Below are 8,650 nucleotides of genomic sequence, written 5' to 3' on the forward strand. Positions count from 1 at the left end.
CTATTCCATGTCCTCTAATTTTATTTACTATTTACTGTGTTGTACCGTCATCTTGGAGTACTTAACTTTCTGGAAATCATTTTAGCTGCCTGAAATTTCCAAATTTATTATCTTTCCTTTTCTGTCAAAGGCTCAGGGCTTTCAAGGTTGGCCTTGAGAATTTCAATATCACTTCAACTCCTTCATTTGGTTTTGCATTCTATCTTACAACAAAGGGATTTACTCAGTCTATGGCCTCTATGACTCTGCCAATTACTTGTTTGTTTTTGATTAGAGAACATTTTTCATTAGGCCTTCAACCCTCGGTATCATCCCTGGGTTTAGTGTGATGAAATGCAGATCTTCAAAACTGCTCAACATCAGGATATCAAGACCATGTCTGTTTCATCAACATGATGAAGGACATACAGTTAATGTCTATTCCCTTTCTGTGTCCCTCTAATTTGGCTTGTTTTAACTGTCAAGTCAGTTTTCTGTATCCTTTTGGCCTGATTGCTCAGTTTCAGAGCACCTTTCCTTCAACCAATTTCTTTTGAATTTTCCGGAAGGATCATCTGATATAATCCGAGTGGAATCAGCTTACTCTACACCTGAACATTAGTCTTCACTTTGCTGATCTGAATGGTTTTGTGGGATTCTTTTTCTCTGGGTATTGTAACATCTAGCCATTTCATGCATTGTATGATTCCAGTGCCTATCATGTATTCATCTTCTAAGTATCGATATTTTATTTTAGTTTCTTTTCCATCCTATTCTCCTTGTTACTGTAGTTCTGATGACTCCTTTCACTGTCTTCTTTCTTAGTCCTGTATGTTTTTCCTCAGCGATTAGTATTCTTAGTTATATATGCAGGACATTAATTTCTGCCTGAGAAGTCATGGTCGTCCACAGCTCTTTCACATCTTTCTATCTGGTCTGCATTTTTTTTGCTGTTTCACTACAACAACTCTGCTGATTAACCTGAATACCAGCCTCTTGGATAGCCATGTCTCTACCATCTTGTGGCTTTATGTACTCTACTGTGTCTGCAGCCTGCAATATTTTCAGCTTGTGTTAAGTTTTTATATTTAAGGTTGTGCAGAGCTCCAAATAAGCTGACCTATCATTCAGTCATCTATTTTCTTGAATATCCATTTTCTGGCTGCATTCTTCAATCATGTGAAAGAAATTTTCAACGGGCTCACCTGATTCCTGCCTCAGGCTTTGAAATCCATATTGGTCAATGCAATGATTTTTCTTTTAGGTACTGATCAAACATAACTCCTCTCTTGACCACAAATGCATGTACCTGACCATTATGTATTCATTGTTCTGGTAGTGACTGCTATATTATTTTAACAATTTATTTTTTTTTCCTCTGGCAATAATTTGAGTTGATTTTTATCTCTCTCTATTTCAACATTAAATCTACTTAAAATATTTGAGTCTCCCAAGTGCATGCTATCACAATGTTATGTTATCTGTTCCCTTAGGTTCAAACCTATCAGACTCAGAATGCTGGAGCTTTCTTGTTATTCACTCACAGGACATAGCTGTTACTTGCTGGACCAGCATGTATTGTTCATCCCTAGTTGCCCTTCAGAAGGTGGTGATCAGCTGCCACCTTAACGACGCAGTTCAGGTGCAGTAGGTAGATCCACAATTCCATGAGGAAGGAAATTCCAAGATTTTGACCCAGTAATACTGAAGGAATGGCAATATGTTTCCAACTCAGAATAGTGAGTGGCTTGGAGGGGAACTTGCAGATGGTGATATTCCCACGTATCTGCTGCCCTTGTCCTTCTTGATGGAAGTGCTTGCGGGTTTGGAAGGTGCTGTCTAAAGATCTTTCTTTGGTGAATTTCCACAGTGCATCTTGTAGATAGTACACACTGCTACCACAGCATTGGTGCTGCAGAGAATAGGATGTTTGTGGATGTGGTGCCAATCAAACAACTGCTTTGTCCGACATGTTGTCAAGTTTCTTGAGCGTTTATTGGAGCTGCACTCATCCAAGGTGGCCAGGCTTTGGGGAGTCAGGAGGTGAGTTACTCACCACCATATTCGTAGCCTCTGACCTGTGCTTGTAGCCACTGTGTTCATGTGGTGAGTCCAGCTGAGCTCCTGGTCAATGGTATTAGTGGGGGATTCAGTGATGGAATGTCAAGAGGCAGTGATTAGATTGTCTCTTGTTAGAGACGATCATTGCCTGACATTTGTATGGCACTTGCCACTTTTTTAGCCCAAACCTGGATATTGTCCAGAATTCACTGCATTTAGAACAAAAACAAAGTTGCTGGAAAAGCTCAGCAGGTCTGGCAGCATCTGTGAAGAAAAAAAAAAATCAGTTAACATTTCGGGTCTGGTGACCCTTTTTTAGAACTGTTCTGAAGAAGGGTCACTGAACCCAAAATGTTAACTCTGATTTTTTTTTTCATCACCGATGCTGCCAGACCTGCTGAGCTTTTCCAGCAACTTTTTATTCCTGATTTACAGCATCTACAATTCTTTTGGTTTTTATTTAGTATAACTAAATTTGGAGATGGACAGAGTATATAATAAATAAATTGTGCTTAAAAAAAATACAATGGCCACAATTGACAACAATGAATGCAAAGCTACAGCCCATGATGAATTGGGAAGATGAAGATGTAAATGTGAGGTATTGCATGTTGGTACAACAAACAAAGGCTAAGACTTACACAATTAATGGTAGGGCCTTGGGTAGTGTTGTAGAACAGAGGGACCTTGGGGTGCAGGTACATAATTCTTTGAACTTTGCATCACATATAAACAGGGTGGTTAAGAAAGCATTTGGCACACTTGCCTTCATTGCTCACTCCTTTGAGTACAGGAGTTGGAAAGTCATGTTGAGGTTGTACAGGACATTGGTGAGGCCTATTCTCGAATACTGTGTCCAGTTCTGGTCGCCCAGTTACAGGAAAGATATTATCAAGCTGGAGAAAATTTAGAAGAGATTTACCAGGATGTTGCCACGTATGGGAGGTTTGATTATAAAGAAAGGTGAGAGATTTTAAAAAAGACATGAGGCAAATTTTTTACACAGAGGGTGGTTCATGTGTGGAATGAACTTCCTGAGGAAGTGGTGAATTCAGGTGCAATTACAATATTTAAAAGACACTTGGATCAGGACATCAGTAGGAAAGGTTTGGAGGGATATGAACCAGGACCAAGAAGGTGGGACTAGTATAGTTTGGAATTATGTTTGGCATGGACTGGTTGGACCAAAGGGTCTGTTTCTGTGCTGTATGACTATGACTGTGTCATGGAGTGTATTTCTTGCTGTTGCCCATATGGCTGTCAGAATGATACATTGTTGCTCAAAACCTGCTAGCAACAGTAAATGTGGTACCTTGGATGTGCATGTGGATACCAATGAGTTCCTAGTTATTTTCAAATAATATGTTACACAACATCCATCTAATTCCTGCCATTTTTGATGTTTGGTCCTCAACAGTTGCCTCACTGGGACACCTGCTGGCCAACAGAACAATTGTTTGTAATGTCTGCCATCTCCAATTGGACAGCAAGCACAAGGGTGGTCTGCAAATGGACTACCTCCAACATGAGATTTCACTGGTGAACACATAGCTGTAATGAGTGGGTCCAGGGCCTGGAAATGGTCCCAATGTTCTAGATTTCCTGGTGTCAAAGCCTCAGAATTAGCCCATTTGTGTATTTCAGCCTGGTATGTGCTTAGCAGATAATCACAGGATAATAAAGCACACAAAGTGGCCATTCGAACTTTTAATTAGCCCCATTCCCAGTGCTTTACTCATGTATTCTTTTCCAATCCATATATTTATCCAATTCCCCTCTGACGGCTCCAGTTGAATCCATATCCAATACCCGATCAAACAGTACAGTCCAAATCTTAAAATACTTGTGCAAAAATTTTCTTTTGGCACTATTTTTTTGCCAATCATCTTAATTGTGTGCCCACTAGTTATCAACTCTTTAGCCATTGGAAACAGTCTCTGCCTACTTCATCTAAATGCTTCAGGATTTTAAATACCTTCAGTCTACCTTGCCTTTTCTGTTTCGAAGGAGAACAACTCCAGCTTCTTCATTCAGTGCATAATTATAATCCCTTATTGTATTTTAACAAAGTCTTCACATCCTTACTAAAGTGTGAAATCCAGAATTGGATGTATTAATCTGGCTGTAGACAATCTAGCCTTTTTATATAACTGTAGCACAACTAATTAGGTTTTGTTGTCCAGTATACACCTCTATTTACGAAACCCAGAAAGACACGTGCCTCATTAACTGCGTTGTTAACCTATTCTGCCACTTCCAAATGTTTGTATATAACCTCACCAAGCCCCTTTCCTCCTTGCAGCCTTTTAAAGTTGCATAATTTAGATGCAGTGTCTCCTCATTCTTCCTATAAAGTCATATCGCCTCACTTTTATACTGAATTTAATACGTCCTGCCTGTCTTTTTGAAGTTTATTACTACTTTGTCTGATCACAGGACTACACGTCCAGATTTGTCATTTTTAAATTTGAAGTTGCTCCCACGCTGTTGAGTTTAATCAAAAATCGTTGTGATCCGAGTATTGAATGCTGGGGAACTCCATTTTGTAGCTTGCTCCAATTTGTACAGACCTTCAACACAACTCGCAATTTTCTACCACTAAACCAATGTTACATTCATGTTACTTTGTAACCTTTATTCCATGCATTTCAATTTTGCTAACAAGATAATACTAATTGAGCCATTAAACTTTTGATGACTTGTCTCTGTCCCATTCTAAACACTGCCTGGATTGAGGAATCTCTGCAGGTGAAGAACAATGGTAAAAGAACCAATTAGTGGAGAACTGAATACTGCTGTACCTATTTTATCATCTGCAACAAGTCAATTGTTAATTATTTTAAAAGAAATTGGTGGCACTTCAAGGAATTAAACATGTATGGCTACAGAGTGTGCAGGACCTGAACTGGAATAGAAACCTAGGATGGACTTGATGGGCCAGGTAGCTTCCTGCTGTAAATGATGGTATGACTACATCAAATGCCTTTACAAAGTCCATTTACACAACATCAACTGCATTGTCTTCATTCACCTCTTTTGCTACGTCATCAAAAAACTCAAACTTGTTAGTCAAACACAATTTTATCTTAACAAATCTGTTCTGATTATTAGTTCATGCCTATCCAAATTGTTAATTTTTTCCTGTATTAATAATTCTGAAAGTGTCTCTACAATGGACATGCAATTTACTGCATTAATCATATTGCCCATTTTTTTGAACAAAAGTATTTAACTTTTGCAGTTCTTTAGTCTAGCACTAGTATCTAAGGAAGAACGTGACCAGCATTTCTGCAAATTTTTCCCTTTCCCTTAGCAATTGAGAACGCATCCCGTCTGGACTAAGTTCTGCTTAAGGTACGGTCAATCTCTGTCTTATCACCTGCCTTCTTTTCTTCATCCAGTACCCTAGCAAGCTCCTCATTTGTGGTAAATATTCAAGCATTATTTAGAGAGTTCAGCAAGACTTCAGCATGTCTTCAACCTCCAACAGACCTTCAGTTTGGTCTGTAAGCAGCATCATATTTTCTCTGACAAAATATCTTGGCAGCTTCCAATATTGAAGAGAATGTGATTGATAAAATACAGATTATTCCTTTAAACTGAGAGCAAAGCAAGGAACAAAGGTCCCAACTTGTATAAAAGTAAGTTTGGCACTGATTTAATTAAATTCATAATAATCAATGGATGGATCATAATGATCAATGGACCATAATGAAATGGATGAATAATTTCAGATTTACTGAGGACATCCCTCATCAATAACTATTCATGATTTCATTTAAACACTAGAGTTTTGCTGGCCACTGCTTCAGAGCACACAAAAGGGCATATTATACTGATTAAATATGTCTACTTGGTATGCAAAATAAAATACCACCACTCAAAGGCTAGATTTATTGGGTTGATCTTTTTAAAAAAAAGACTTGAATGTTCTTAACCAAAGCTAAGTTACCTTTTCTAAATATGAGACAGGTGCAATAATCTATCTGGCCACTAGATGGTAGTCCATTTCTGAAGAAGGGTATAGGCCCTAAACGTCAGCTTTCCTGCTCCTCTGATGCTGCCTGGCCTGCTGTGTTCCCCCAACTCCACACTGTGTTACCTATGTTTCATAGTTAATATGTTTTAAGTTTGGTATGTTTAAGTTGGCTTAAGGATAAGTCTAAAGTTTTAAGTTTTATATTAAGTCTTAAGTTTGCATTTATAGTAAAATGAGATTGTAGCCTAATAAATAAGGACAGAGCAAGGCAGTTCAGTCCTGTTGAATGTATGTCTTGTCATATGGGGACTCCAGGACACTTCTCATGTTTTAGATATATGGAGGACATCTAGTCAGCTGGAGGAGCTCTGAATTTTGTAGCTTGAACGGTGGTTGGTGTCACTGAGATGCATCTGCGATACTGAAAGCTATGTGGAGAGCCTGATTCAAGAGGTGGGCACCTCAGAGTGCAACAGTCTGTCAGCAGACAGGTCTGAACGCCCGACAGACAGACCATAGGGACTAGGTATGTATTTTAGGAATCTGCTGAATGCATTTCACACTGTGAACAGTATCTTAATATAGCCGAATTCACCAGACACTAATACAACTGGAGCTCCAAGACTAGGATGATAGGTTCAGATTCCAAAAGTAAAGCAATTGTAATGTGATTCCGAAGTTGGGGAATACCTGGTCATTGCAACCACAGATACCTCAGGATGGTTTGTTCCCTATCTGGTGCCAGGGTCAAGGGTGACGCTGACCAACTAGATAGTGATGAGGCAGGGGAGGGGGGAGTGAACCAATACAGGTCTTGGTTCCTAGCATTATCAGTGACAGAGGTGGGTTGAGGTCCTGTGGGCAGCTTTTAGAAAGTTAGGAAAAATTACTACCTCAAAAGTCGTAATCTCCAGATTACAGATCAGACAATGCAGAAGAATGCACACTGAAGGTAGAGCTCAAGATTCTTGCACACAATGGAGATGGGATGGGGAAATTGTAATATCTCATTTGGTCTTGGACCAATATCATGGTGGAAGATTTGATGGTGCTGTGATGGAGAAGGTTTCTTCGAGCTTGGCCTGAACATACGTTCAGAGGGGAGAGAAGCAATGCAAGGAAAAGGTTGAAAATAGCAGGCAAGTATGGAAGGCATAAAAACTCAGTTGTTGTTCAGTAATTGATGACCTATAGTACAATGCAAGACATCTAGTGAAGAAGGTAGATGAGCTGAGAGCAGACTTGGAAGTATGATACCCTAGTTATTGCATAAATATGGCTTAAAGAAGAGCAGGGAAGAAGCTCAATGTTACTGGTACAAAGTTAAAAGGATAAAAAAGGAGAGCACAACATTGATTTAAGAAAGAATCACAGCTTTAAGAAGGAATAATACCATGGAATCATTCACTGGTCATGGCACAGGGGGAGCCTATTCAGATCAATGAGCTCATGCCAGCTTTGTAAGAGCAATTCAACTACTTTCACTCCCTTTCCTTTCCCCCATCAGCCCACAAATTAGTTCCCTTCAGCCACTTATCCAGTATGTTGAAGAAATCTCCAAACAAAGCCATATAGGGAACAAAAGAGGCAATCATATCACTCGAAGTGTACTGTCAACCCTAATGTACTCGAGACAGATAAGACTTATTGGTGTACAAATGGTAATACAATGGTCAGTACAGGAGATTGTAATTGCTGAATTAATTGTGATAAAGTCAGGGCAATACATTTAGTGAGTAGAGAGGATTAGCATGGCCCCTGCACAAGGATGACATGCAAATTTGTGAAGCATTCTATATTCTTCAGGAGCCCTCTTGTAGTGATAGTATCCCTATCCCTGGACAGGAAGTCCCAACTGCTCCAGAGGTGTGTTATAACATCTCTGAATAGTTTAATTAGAAAAATATAAATACTCACAATTTTTTTCAACCAGAATGTAGCAATCCCAATGACAGGTGGCAGTTTTGCACTCAGTTTTAGGGAATGAGGTTTGGCAAACAACAGCAGTGGATACCAGTGGAAGAACATTTTGATATTAATTATATCATAATTCTGTTAGATTTAGTGTATTTTGGGAAAGGACAAAGATAGGCTAAGCATGGAATGTTTAAATTGAGAAAAAAACAATTTTACGAAATTGAGAATTTTTTTTATTCATCGTAGGGGAGCATCCCTGGCAAGGTCAGTATTTATTGTCGATCCTGAATTGCCATTAAAAAAAAAACTGGTGTTAACTACTTCCTTCAACCATTAAACTGCATGTGGCGTGCACAACATAGGAGGGTGTTCTAAGATTTTAACCGGGCAACTGTGTAGGGATGACAAAATAATTTCAAATCAAGATGGTGAACGACTTGGATAGTAACTTGCAGAAAGTGGCATCTGCTGCTCCCTTTCCTCCAGTGGTTGAGGTCACAAGTTTGGAAAGTGCCATTGAAGAAACCTTGACAAGTCGCTGCAGTGCATCTTATAGATGGCACACTCTGCTGTCACTGTGCACTAGTGCAGGAGGGAAAGCATGTTTAAGGTGGTGGTTGAAATGCTGATCAATAGAACATCTTTTTCAAGATGGCGCCAGAACTTCTCAAGAACATTTTTGGAGCTGCACTCATCCAGGCAAGTGAAATATTC

At 39.3% G+C, this 8,650-nt stretch overlaps 1 pseudogene; it reads left to right on the forward strand.

The window, feature by feature from the left end:
• Positions 1–7,756: 7,756 nt before the first annotated feature.
• LOC125484613 lies at positions 7,757–7,822 on the forward strand (annotated as a pseudogene).
• The last annotated feature ends 828 nt before the right edge of the window (positions 7,823–8,650 follow it).

Source organism: Rhincodon typus, chromosome 12 (genome assembly GCF_021869965.1).
Source record: "Rhincodon typus isolate 14 chromosome 12, sRhiTyp1.1, whole genome shotgun sequence".
Lineage (NCBI taxonomy): Eukaryota > Metazoa > Chordata > Chondrichthyes > Orectolobiformes > Rhincodontidae > Rhincodon > Rhincodon typus.